This window comes from Neovison vison, chromosome 6, assembly GCF_020171115.1.
Source record: "Neovison vison isolate M4711 chromosome 6, ASM_NN_V1, whole genome shotgun sequence".
Classification (NCBI taxonomy): Eukaryota; Metazoa; Chordata; class Mammalia; order Carnivora; family Mustelidae; genus Neogale; species Neogale vison.
In genome coordinates this window covers 118,485,511-118,498,459 of record NC_058096.1, presented here as the reverse complement: position 1 = coordinate 118,498,459, position 12,949 = coordinate 118,485,511, and positions in this window count along the sequence as shown.

Here is a 12,949-nt window from a genome sequence, read left to right as displayed (position 1 = left end):
ACTTGGCATGTATTCCCATCTAACTTCCACCACAATTGAATGAGGAACTCATTACCATCCTCGTTTTTTTAAAGATTTTATTGATTTATTTGACAGAGAGAGAGAGAGACAGCAAGAGAGGGAACACAAGCAGGGGGAGTGGAAGAGGGAGAAGCAGGCTTCCTGCAGAGCAGGGAGTCCAACACAAGGCTCAGGCTCGAGGCTAGATCCCATCCCAGGACTCTGGGATCATGACCGGAGCTAAAGGCAGCCACCTAAGGACTGAGCCACCCAGGCACACCCTACCATCCTTATTTTAAAGATGGATTTTACATCATTAAGTAATTTGCACAGGGTCGTACAGCTGGTAGTATTAAAGTCAGACTCCTGATCCAGTTTTTGACTCCAGAGTCCGCTCAAAAGCACAAACACACAGAAAGCAATGCCAAACCCAGGAGCCTCACCTTGGGATGCATTGGTGCTGACTAGATTTGGGGGGTCAAGAGATGCAAGCCTATAAATCAAGCTCCAAATCAAACAAAGCAAGAAGTCGAGGCACTTGTATCCTGGTCTGCCTTGCTAGGTATTTGTCTAGGGAGGCCAACTCCCCTTTCTTCCACCTCCCCTCCAGTTGCCCACAAGCCAGATCCACGCCTCTTACATCCCTAGTGCAAGGTTATCTGGAGCTTTAGTTTCACAAAAAAGAGGGCTCCTGCTCCCTTTCCTCCTCATCCTGCCTAATCCCAACTCCTGGACTGTCCCCCCAACCACCACTGAGCCCTGGGGGGTGTACTGAGAGGTATCTGAGGCCATCTGTCTCCTTCTCTGCACTGTTCTGCGAGCCCAGTAATACTAGTCGCCTGGTGACATCCAGGGAGACTGTTCTGCCCCCAGGAAGCTGACAGCTTATGGGAGGAAGTGAGACACAGTCTAGAAGCCTAAAACTCAGGAGCTTCAGAAGGCAGCTGTGGGGATAAACCCCAACCCTGTAACGTGCCTGTACCAGTCTCTTCCCAGATCGGGAACTTGAGAGTTGGCCACAGCAGAGTGACTGCGGAGCGGGGGAAGGGCTTGTTGGGTCTCGTTCTAAGTGGAAGCAGACCAAGCTGCCTGAGTCAAGATTGTGGGGGTGCCCTTAAGAATCTCCACCGTGAGATGTCTGCACTGAGGGGTATACCGGAGGCCAAGGAAGGCAACCGTGGGGCAGTGACGGGCAGCCTGGCTCATACCTGCAAACAGGTGCTCAGTCAAGAGCAGTGGATGCTGTTGAGTGATTGGGCTGAAGGTTTTTGTCCTCTTTCTTTTTTTATAGAGAAATGTTTTTTTAAACTACTGTTGCAACCTGTGAGCGGGAGATGACCTGAATTCAATGGGTTCAGTGGGTTTTGACTGGATTTTTTTCCCTTTTTTAGTGGAAGAGGACAATAATGCAATAGAAAATATGAGAATGTGGTTTTTTTACCTTTTTGTTAAAATGTGACATACATCCAGGGAAGTGTAAAAATATGCACATCTTACAAAGTTGAATATACCCAGCACCCAGATCAAGAAACAGAGCATATATAATGAGCATCTAGACGGACCTCCACATTTAATTTTTTAAGTAAGTATTATATTAATCTAGCATGCCCTTCATCCTCAGGATTTACTTCTAACTCTCTGATGACCCTCCTCCCTCCCCAAATGCACAATAATGGAGGGTTCTTTCTGCATTTACAAGTAGTAAAGGGGTTTTTCTTGTGACATCTTTTTGTTCCTTAAATACACACATGTGCTCTGCTCCTTGATAGTAAATCTATTTCTGTAGGTCACAGTCAGAAACTTGTGCTCCCAAAAACCCCTGTTCCGGCTTGACAGCATTGTGGAGGCTGTGATTCAGGCCAGGTGAGAGCACGGGGGAGCAGCCAGGGTATTATGACAACAGCGCTTCTCCAACTTCAGTGTCATTCAGCAACCAAGGGACCTGGGGATCTTGTTGAAACGCGTATTCTGATTCAGCAAGTACAGAAAGGGATGCTAAGATTCTACATTTCTATGAAGTTTGTATACTTTGAATAGCAAGGCTTTGGTCCCAGAGATTTTTTTTTTAATTGTTTTAAAAGATTTTATTTATTTATTTGACAGAAAGAGAGAGATCACAAGTAGGCAGAGATGCAGGTGGGGGGTGCTCCCCACTGAGCAGAGAGCCGGACTTAGGGCTCATCCCAAGACCCTGAGATCGTGACCTGAGCAGAAGGCAGAGGCTCAACCCACTGGGCCACCCAGGCGCTCCCCCCACCCGACCTTTTTTTTAAAAAGAATTTTATTTATTTATTTGTCAGAGAGAGAGAGAGCACAGGCAGGCTGTGGCGGAAGGAGAAATAGGCTCCCTGCCAAGCAAGGAGCCCGATGTGGAACTTGATCCCAGGACACTGGGATCATGACCTGAGCTAAAGGCAGATGCTTACTGGACTGAGCCACCCAGGCATGCCGGACCCAGAGATTTTTTTATAATGCTGCACATGAGAGTCACATGAGAAGCTTTTAAAAACACTGATGCCCAGGGGCGCCTGGCTGGCTCGGGGGAGGGAGGGGGTCTGCCCATCCGTAGAGCACGTGACTCTTAATCTCAGGGTCATGAGTTCAAGCCCCCCATTGGGTGTGGAGTCTACTCAAAACAAAAAACAAAACTAAAACTCAGACGCCCAGTCTCTACTCCAGAGTCATTAAATTCTCATCTCTGGGGTGAGGCTCAGCATCCACAGTTTTCAAACGTTGCTCAGTGATTCCAGGAGGCCACCAGAAAAGGCAGCTGCTTGGTCCCCCGCACAGCCCCAGTGCCTAGGAGAAAGCTTGAGCAGAGGGAGGAGGGGAGTGAGGTGTGGGGTCATGACTGGTATCCAAGCAAACAATTCAATTTGACAAAGGGCAGAAGATTTCTTAGTCAGGAAGGGACCATCTGTCTCTTAGTGGAGGTGAGGAGAGGGATTTCTGAAGGAATTCTGAGGCATGAGGCTATCTGCTAACCCAGGCCACGTCCTCCCAGGACCAAGAACATACCGTGCCTTGACCCTATCAGGCAAGTCAGAGCTCCCTGGAACTGCTCAGATGGGCGGGGCTCACGTGCCCCCAGGCAAAGTCAGACAGTTTCAAAACCTTACTGGGGCACTGGGAGGAGTGCTGCCAGCTGCTCCCACGCGCCTGCCCCTTCTGCCCAGCCACAGAAAAGGCCAAATGAGCCAACCGGTTTCAAACCCTCCATCAACAGTGGCTATTCACAACGGAGCACCACAGCCCTGGGTTCTGACGCCCCCTGGTGGACATCTAGAATTAAAGTTTAGTAACCAACAAACGGACCCGTGGATACAGGTCACTCACAATTTATCCTGTGCCCAGCCAGTGCCCTGCACAGTTGTGTAAGACATGGCCCCATGGCATAATCCAGAAACTGCTACTGATTGGGCATATGAAAGATTGGCTCCTTTTATGCTCTACTACTCCTTTACGTCCCTGAAATCTGAATTCCACCCCTGGAATTCACTGTCTTAAGTTTAGAAATGAGAAGCTGTCAGGGCTTACCCTTAAATGGCAAGATATTTTATCACTTTTGCATCTCTCTCCTTCTTTGTTCAGATCGCCCCATTGGTAGTGTAGACACAGCACAGTCCTTTGCTGCCTGTTCTTCTCTCCTTCCGCTTCAACGATGACCATCCCAGAGAAACCCCTTCCAGCTGCTTTTTGAGACACCCTCTCAGCTTGGTAAGCTCACGTCCACTAACCCGCACACATCCGGATTAATGAAGCCTGCATGGACAGAACCTCCTGCATCTGCGGCTGCCCCAGGAGTGACAAGTGACGATGTTCATGGATTCCCAGACACTTAGATTTGGTCACACTGATCTGAGGAAGTAGCAATGGAATCCAAACTCAAATCCAGCTCTGTCTCCCTTACTCCCCTAGAAACTTGCCCAGAAACCGGACTCAGGTCTTTGGCAACCTCTTTACTCATCTGGTCCGTCACCACTCTCTGCAGACCCCAAACATTGTAGAGTTCCACCGTCCCTCCTGCCTCCTCTCCTGCATCCTCTCAGGCACCACCTCAGTGCTGTTAGGGAGAATCTGGGCCCAGGGCCCACTGCCCACCTTCTTCATTTAAGTGATAATCAAGGACCCAGACATCTACCTACACACTGAATTCCCTGTGAGGTGAACAAATGCTTTCCTCAGTGGGCCTGTTTCTCCCTTCCCTAGAAGAGCGTATGGATTCGACAAGATGATATTGTGATATGTGTATCCCGTGGATGCTGTTTTACCGCAAATGTCCTTTCATGACCTTACCGACTTCAGTCTCTTTGCCTCCTTGTTAATTCTCTATTAATGTTTCTAAAATACCTGTTAATCATATTACTCCCTTAGTCAAGAACTTTTCATTGCTCCCCAGTTCCCCCTAAGAAGTCTGCAAATCACAGCAGGTGATTCATCCTGGTAACAATGAGAAATTGGGTCTAGATGGGCCAACAGGCTGAAACTAGAGGTCAAGACAGTTCTGCGGGTTAGAACACAAGAAAATTCTGTTTCCAGAAGACAAGGTGATCAGTATGTTGGAAATGAGAGGTGCAGCTAGAACAGCAGATACAAGTCACCAGCCAGCTAAGACACTAACCTATAACTCCTACAACAGTGGGCTTGTCCATAGTAAAAGGGCAAGTTCTAGAACATTAGTTTTAGTTGTCTAAGACACCTCAGTATCAACAGCCTCAAAGGAGGTGATCAGATGGTGAGGCCAAGGGGAACCCCCAACACATCTGGACAGGTAGGTGCCTGGGATTGCCTACAAGATAAGTTCAGATTAACACAGTCCCATCAATAGCACAACTGTATTCTTGGGAAGGGGAAGAAAGGATTATAATGGTACCCTTAAGGGAAAGAACTAAATCTGGGGTTGAAAGAAGAAATGCACATTCTCAGTGGGAGGATTTTATGTGAGCTAGAAAGGCTATCAGAGAACATCAGGCCTCACCCCAAAGTGAGGGAACTGAGGGGCATAGCAGGTCACCCAAGAATACCCAACAATTTAAGAGTGGTGACTCCCCTTGGATTAGAATCTCCATGACCCAGACACCAACTCTAATTTTCTTTCACCTGACTCCCTAGCCCCTCTAACATATATGTATGCCATGCCAAAGCTGAGTTGCAAAAACAAAGCTAAGAGAGTGAAAATATTTTAGTGGAGGAGCACCTGGGTGGCTCAGTCAGTTAGGCACCCGACTCCTGGTTTTGGCTGAGGTCATGATCTCAGGGTCATGAGATGGAGCCCTGCGTCAGGCTCCACACTTATGATTCTCTCCTTCTCCCTCTGCACTCCTCGACACCCCCCCCCACTGGCTTGTGTGCCCTCTCTCCTTCTAAAAAATATAAAAAATATAAAATAAATAAAATAAAATATTTTAATGGAGCTGAGGACTTATATATAAGGATTAAATATGGTGGCCTGGTCTCTATACACTTGGTTGGGAGTGTTGAGAAAGCATTTTAAGGGATTTGTTGAAGGGACCAGCTGGAAATCAAGAGAGGCTAGGACTGGATTCTAGCACAGGGACCAGTTAGACCATTAGGACCTCCCTGTTACCCTCCAACTTACACATACATGAACGTACCCACATACACTCTCTTTTTGAATACTGGTGGCCAACATAGATAAGAGTCACAGTTTGAGCTGATGAGGTTCCTTGTCCTTGGTGTGAGCACTTGTGTAGGACAGACTATTCAGCAGGGAGAGGAACAGGAAACAGGCCGCAAGTACAGAGAAAAGGAGGAGCCAGGGGAGTGATGATGTATCAAAAGCTACTATAGAGCCTTTTTAGGTATTAAGGAAGCCTTTCATGTGTGGAGAAAATACTTTTTATCAGTTTGTCAATTACCTTAGGATTGGTTTATGCTGTTTCTTGGTCATGCAACCATAATTTGTATAAAATTGGCTTATCCATCTTTGCCCACAATGCACCTGTTTTGGCTTTGTTTTTTATTTAAAGTCCATTTTGTCTGATAATAATATAGCCACCCAGTTTTCTTTTGGTTACAATTTACGTAGATTATCTTTCCCCATTCTTTTACTTTCAACTTTTTTGTGTCTTTACATCTAAAGGTAGTCTTTTGTAGATGGCATATTGATGGATCCTGCTTTTTTTTTTCCAATCTACTGATCCTGCCTTTTAATGAGCATTTAATCCATTTATGTTTCATGTTATTACTGATAAAATAGGATTTTCTTCTGCCATGTATCCTGTATTTGGTTTCTATATGTGCTTAATGGTTTTTTGTTCCTCAATTCCCCTATTTCTGCCCTTTTTTGTATTTACTGTACTGTGACATTCTAATTCCCTTCTTTCCTTTTCTGTATATTTTTATATTTGTTTAAAATGTTATCTATTTATTTGAAAGAGAGGGCACGCACAAGTGGGTATAGAGACATAGGGAGTGGGACAAGCAGAGTCCTCCCTGAGCAGGGAGCCTGACATGAGATCCCAGGACCCTGAGTTCATGACCTGAGTCATGCAGGCACCCTTTAAATTATTTTCTTAATGGTTACCTTAGGGATTACAATTAACATCTTAAATTTAGGACAACCTAGTTTGAAAACCAATTTCGTTTCAACAGGATACAAACACTCTGCTCCTATACGTTTCCATTCTTCCCTCTTTATACTGTTGTCACAGATTACACCTTTATATATATGTCCATTAACATAGATATGTAATTACTGTTTTATGCATTTGCATATTAAAACTTATAGGGAGAGAAATTACATACCATACCAGAAGCACAAGAATACTGGCGTTCATGTTTACCTAGTTACCTTTACCAGGGTCCCCTATTTTTCCTCATGTCTCTCTGTTATGGTCTAGTGTTCTATCATTTCAGTCTCAGTGTCTCCCTTTAGCGTTTCTTGAACATAAGTCTATTGATAATGAAGTCCCTCAGTTTTCACATGTGATATCTTTTTTTTAAAGATTTATTTAAGAGAGACTAAAAATTTATTGTTTATAAATAATTATTTATAGAGAGAATAAATAATTACTTATTCAGAAAGAGAGAGACAGACCATGAGCCGGGGAAGGGGTAGAAGGAGAAGCAGACTACCTGCTGTGCAGGGAGTCTAATGCAGGGCTCCATCCCAGGACCCAGGGATCATGACCTGAGCAGACACTTAACTGACTGAGCCAACCAGGCACCTTACCTGCAATGTGTTAATTTCTTTCATTCTTGAAAAAAAAATAATAAAAAGTCTTGCTAGAGAGAATTCTTGGTTGATAATTCTTTCAGGACTTTAAATATGCCATCCCATTACCTTCTGGCCTTCATAGCTTCCAGAGGGTAATCAGCTGTTAATTTTATTGAGGTTTTCTGGTATGAGAGGAGTTACCTCTCTTGCTGCTTTCAGACTTCTCCCTTTTTCTTCTGGTTGTGAAAATTTAAATATAATGTGTCATCTTTTGGAGTTTACCTTTTTTGGCGTTCACTGAACTTGGATATGGAGATTTATGTCTTTCCTCAAATTTGGAAAAGGTTTTTATTGTTGTTTTGTTTTGTTTGTGTGTTTGTTTGTTTTGATTTTTAAGTAATTTCTACACCCAGCATGGGGCTCAAACTTACAACCCAGAGTTCAAGAGTCACATGGTCTACCAACTGAGTCTGCCAGGCACCCCAGGCTTGGTAAGTTTTAAACCATCATTTCTTCAAATGTGTTTTCTGCTCCATATGTCTCTCTTCTCCTGGGACCCCAATAATGCCTATGTTCGTACATTTGATGGTGTCCCATGGGTCCCTCAGGCACTGGTCATTTTTCTTCATCTTTTTTCTTCCTGCTCCTCATACTGGATAATTTCAATTGTCTTCTCTTTTAAGTTCACAGATTCTTTCTTCTACCTGCTCAAATTTGCTACTGAATACCTCTCATGAGTTTTTCATTTGTTATTTTACCTCTCAGCTCCAGAATGTTTAGTTCCTTTTTATAATTTCTATCTCTTTACTGATACTCTCATTTGTTCTACAGTTTTCCTGATTTCCTTTAGGTCTTTGACCATGGTTTCTTTAGCTCATTAAACATGTTTAAAGTAGTCATTTTTCATATCATTATCCCCCAGTGTGGCTGTACTTTTTCCCGTTTTTTTATTTTTTAATTGAGAACTCAACATACTGAGTATGATGTAGTGATTCTGAAAATCTAATTCTCCTCAAGGATTGTTAAATCTTGCTTGTTGAGAACTAGAGCTGTGTGTTTGTGATGTTTCCAAATTAGTTTTGCAAAGGGTGAACTGCTTGTTGTGTCATTCAAGTTTCTGTTATCTCTGCAGCTAGCCAGTGACCTGACACAAATTTCCTTAAATGTCTGGTTCCCAAAGAGAAATATTGTCTTTTTAAATCCCTTGTAAGTCACTTCAGCCCACAGGGGTGCAAACAATCAAAAGTGATCAGGAGCAGGGGTGCCTGGGTGGCTCAGTCAGTTAAGTGACTAACTCTTGGTTACAGCTCAGGTCATGATCTCATGGGTCATGGGACTGAGCTCCATGCTCAGCAGGGAGTCTGCTTGAGATTCTCTCCCTCTGCACCCCCGTGCACATGCTCTCTCTAAAATAAATAAGTCTTTTTACAAAAGTGGTCAGTGGGACACCAGGGTGGCTCAGTCAGTTAAGCATCTGCCTTAAGCTCAGGTCATGATCTCAGGGTCCTGGAACGGAGTCTTGCATCATCAATCCTACTGTGAGAGCAGGGAGCCTGCTTCTCCCTGTCTGCCATTCCCCCTGCTTGTACTTGTGCTCACTCTCTCTCTCTGACAAATAAATAAAATCTTTAGAGAACAAGATCCTCACTGCCAAATCTGTCTCCAGGAAGCTTCACAAGGAATGTGGGCCACTGTCTCTCCTTCCAACTGCTTGCTGAGGCTGGGAAGTAGGGGATGGTAGCCACTATGTGAACGGCCAGTATTAACTAGAATTTACTGAAATGTACTAGCCTCTTCATCAAAGTCTACCCTGGCCATTGTGAATGTTCAACTAGATTCGAGTTCCAAAAGTTACCTTAGACAGTTCTTGCCAGTTCGATAGCTACTGAGGTGAAGGAATGGCTTCCAACTCTGCCATCTTCTGGGACATTACTTCATTCCACTCCTCTTTATTGCCAAATAATATCCCATTGTATGCTTATACCACATTGTTTATCCATTCATCAGGTCATGAACACGAGTTTTTATTTTTTGACTATTATGAATGCTATGATCTTTCATGTATAAACTTTTGCATGGACATGTGTTTTCTTTTTTTTTTTTTTTTAATTTGACAGACAGAGAGAGAGAGAGGGAAGCAGGCTCCCTGCTGAGCAGAGAGCCCGATGCGGGACTCGATCCCAGGACCCTGAGATCATGACCTGAGCCGAAGGCAGCGGCTTAACCCACTGAGCCACCCAGGCGCCCTGGACATGTGTTTTCATTTCATGACACTGCTGCATACACTGATTTTGGAGTATTAACCCCACATTTTTGGAATAAATCTTACTTGGTCATGATATATTATCCTTTTATACATTGTTTTCAATTTGCTGGTATTGATGAGGATTTTAGCGTCTGTATTCATTATATTGGTCTGCAGTTTTTGTAAAGTGTTAGCCTTTGCTATGTTGTATTAGCCTCAACAGTTTCCTTTTCCTGTTTCCTGAAAAAGTTTGTGCAAGATTGGTGGTATTCCTTCCTTGAATGTTTTGTAGGCTTCACCAGTGAAACTGAGTCTGAAGTTTCCTTTCTGGAAAGTTTTGATACTTTTATTTGCTATAGGGCCATTCAAATTTCCTGACTTTTCTTAGTTTTGGTTAAATTTAATTAAAAATTTGCTGACTTTGTGTAAGTGGTCTAATTTGTTGGCATAAGTTGTTCATGGTATACCTTTATTTTCCTTTAATGTCCATAGGACTTGTTGTGATAACCTCTTTTTCATTTCTGATAGCATAGTTGTTTCATAGGTTTTTCTTTTTATTTTTTTTTTAAAGATTTTATTTATTTATTTGACAGACAGAGATCACAAGCAGGCAGACAGGCAGGCAGAGAGAGGGAGAAGAGGAAGCAGGCTCCCTGCAGAGCAGAGAGCCCGATGCGGGACTCGATCCCAGGACCCTGAGATCATGACCTGAGCCGAAAGCAGTGGCTTAACCCACTGAGCCACCCAGGCGCCCTCATAGATTTTTCTTGATCAGTCTAGCTAGGGGTTTTTCGGTTGTGATTTTCAATCCAAGTAACTATCTGTTGTCTGATTTCTACTTTGATTTTTGCTATTATCTCCCCCCCCCCCCATTTGGGCTTACTTTGCTTTTCCTTCACTACTTTGTTCAGATAGAAACTGAGGTCATTGATTTAAGATTTCTTTTTTTCTTTTCTAATATAAATATGTAAAACTAATTTTTGCTCTAAGCCATGACTAATAGGAGTTTCTACATTGATGGAAATATCCTATTTTCTGCTATCCAGTTCAGTGGCGGCTAGCCACATGTGCCTACTGGGCACTTGAAATGTGGCCAATGTGTCTGAGGAATTGGAACTTTTAATTCTAATTAAATTGAGTCACATGTGGCTAGTGGCTACTGTATTGGGCAGTGCATCTCTAAGCACAGCTTCATCTGCATCAACAAATCTTAACACTGTATCATTGAATTCAGATTTGTCTAATTTCTCTTGTGATCTCATCTTTGGCCCATACGTTACTTATGTGGGTCTAATATGTGGTTTAATATCCTAATGTTTGGGGGGTTCCTGGCTATCCTGTAACAGATTCCTCATTTTACTGTGGTCAGAAAATACACTGTGTTTAATATTTTTGTTAACACTTGCTTTACAGCCCAGGATATGTTCTATCTTGATGAATATGCCATGCATACCTGAAAAAAAAATTAGTTTGCAGTTGTTGGAGGTAGTACTCTATAAATGTCAAGTAGATTGAGACAGTTGATAAAGTGGTTTAAGTCTTTTGTCATTTGTTTAGTTGTTCTATTAACTGTTCAGTGGGTGTTAAAAAATCTACCATAGCAGGATGCTGGCTGGGTCCATCAGTAGAGCTTTTGACTCCTGATATCTCAGGGTAACACATTGGGTCTAGAGCCAATTTTTTAAAAATTTTTAAATTTATGGCAAAATTGTCAGTTTATTCAGTTTCTTCATGTACTTTAAGGCTGTTAGGTACATACACATTTATACTTGTACTATTGTCCCAAGGAGTTGTCCCTATTACCATTGTGAAATGCTCCTTATTTTTACCTATGGCAATAACCTTTGAAGTCTATTTTATCTGGGAATTATATAGCCACTCTAGTCTTTTGCTAATTTGCATGGTTTTTTCCATCTTTTGACTTTAAACTCATCTATAAAGTGTTTCTTATAGATAGCATATAAATGAGCTTTTCCCTAACCCACTGTCATTGTTTAAATTAGAATGTTCCTAGAATGTTCCTAGGTCAATAATACATAATTATCGATATGGTTGGACTTTGGTATACCATTATTCAATCAGTTTTTTTGTCTCCTCTATTTGTTCTTGCCAAATGTTTCAGGTTTTACTTCCCTCCAGTCTGTTAGCCTTTGTTTACTTTTAAAAGCCCCTGGTAGTTTTTTTTTTTTTTTTCTATTTTAACCCGTTTTATCATTGTAAGCAGTGGGAGAGTTGGGTTGTAGGGCTTACGTTGTGATAATGGAACCAAACTCCCCGTGAGTGCTTTTTCATGAAGGTTTCGTGGACATTTTCACTTATGAAAATATACATAAGAAATTGAAAGTATACATAGGAAATTGGTGGCTGAGGGGAAAAAAAGAAATTGGTTATTGTGGTTATAGGGAGAAACTGAAAAACAAGAGGAAAAGCTTACTTTTTTTCAATACAGACCTCTCTGCACTTTGACCATTAGCATGCACATATTTTAAAAAAATGTATTAACTAGTCAAAGCAGTTTATGTGGGATGGATTAAACTTTAGACAGTTCAAAGGACAGATGTAGCAAACAGCAAAAGCTCTAACTTGATCACCTAAAGAAGTAACCCTATTGGTAGCCACAAGGAAGATATTGGTACCTGATGTGTTGTATTCCAAGTGAAGTGTTCTTACAGATAAACAGGTCTTCAAATATTTGTTTAGGGCTGCCACCTGGCCCACCATCTTTCACATAGGCACTATCCCCTGTAGAATACAGCAGTACAATTTTTTTAAAAAGATTTTTATTTATATGACAGAAATCACAAGTAGGCAGAGAGGCAGGGCAGAGAGAGGGGGAAGCAGGCTCCTGCTGAGCAGAGAGCCCGATGTGGGCCTCGATCTCAGGACCCTGAGATCATGACCTGAGCTGAAGGCAGATGCTTAACTAAGCCACCCAGGCACCCCAGCAGTTTCATTTTTCTCATGCTTCCTAAGAATGGGCGTGCAGCTACTCATTCTCACAGGAGTAAGCTTGGGCACAGGTAAAGCAATTAAAAAGCTTCCCTATTCTAGGGAGGGCTATTCCTGTAATCCTACTGAAGAACCCTAGTTGGCACTTGTAGTGAGATTAAATAATATAATTTTGGAAATTGCGTAGAAAACCTGTTTGAAAAAACAAAACACAGGGAGCTCCTGGGTAGCTTGGTACATTGAGTGTCTGCCTTCAGCTCATGTCATGATCCCATGGTCCTGGGATCAAGTCTTGCATCCAGCTCCTTGCTCAGTGGGGAGTCTGCTTCTGCTCTTCTGCCTGCTTGTGCTGACAAATAAATAAAATCTTTAAAAAGGGTGGGGGGCACCTGGGTGGCTCAGTGGGTTAAGCAGCTGCCTTCAGGTCAGGTCATGATCCCAGCATCGGGCTCCTTACTAGGTGGGGAGCCTGCTTCTCCTCCTGTCTGCCTATGCTCTCTCTCTCTCTCTCTCTCTGAAAAATAAAATCTTTAAAAAACCAAAAACAACAAAAACAAACTTTACCAATCACGCCT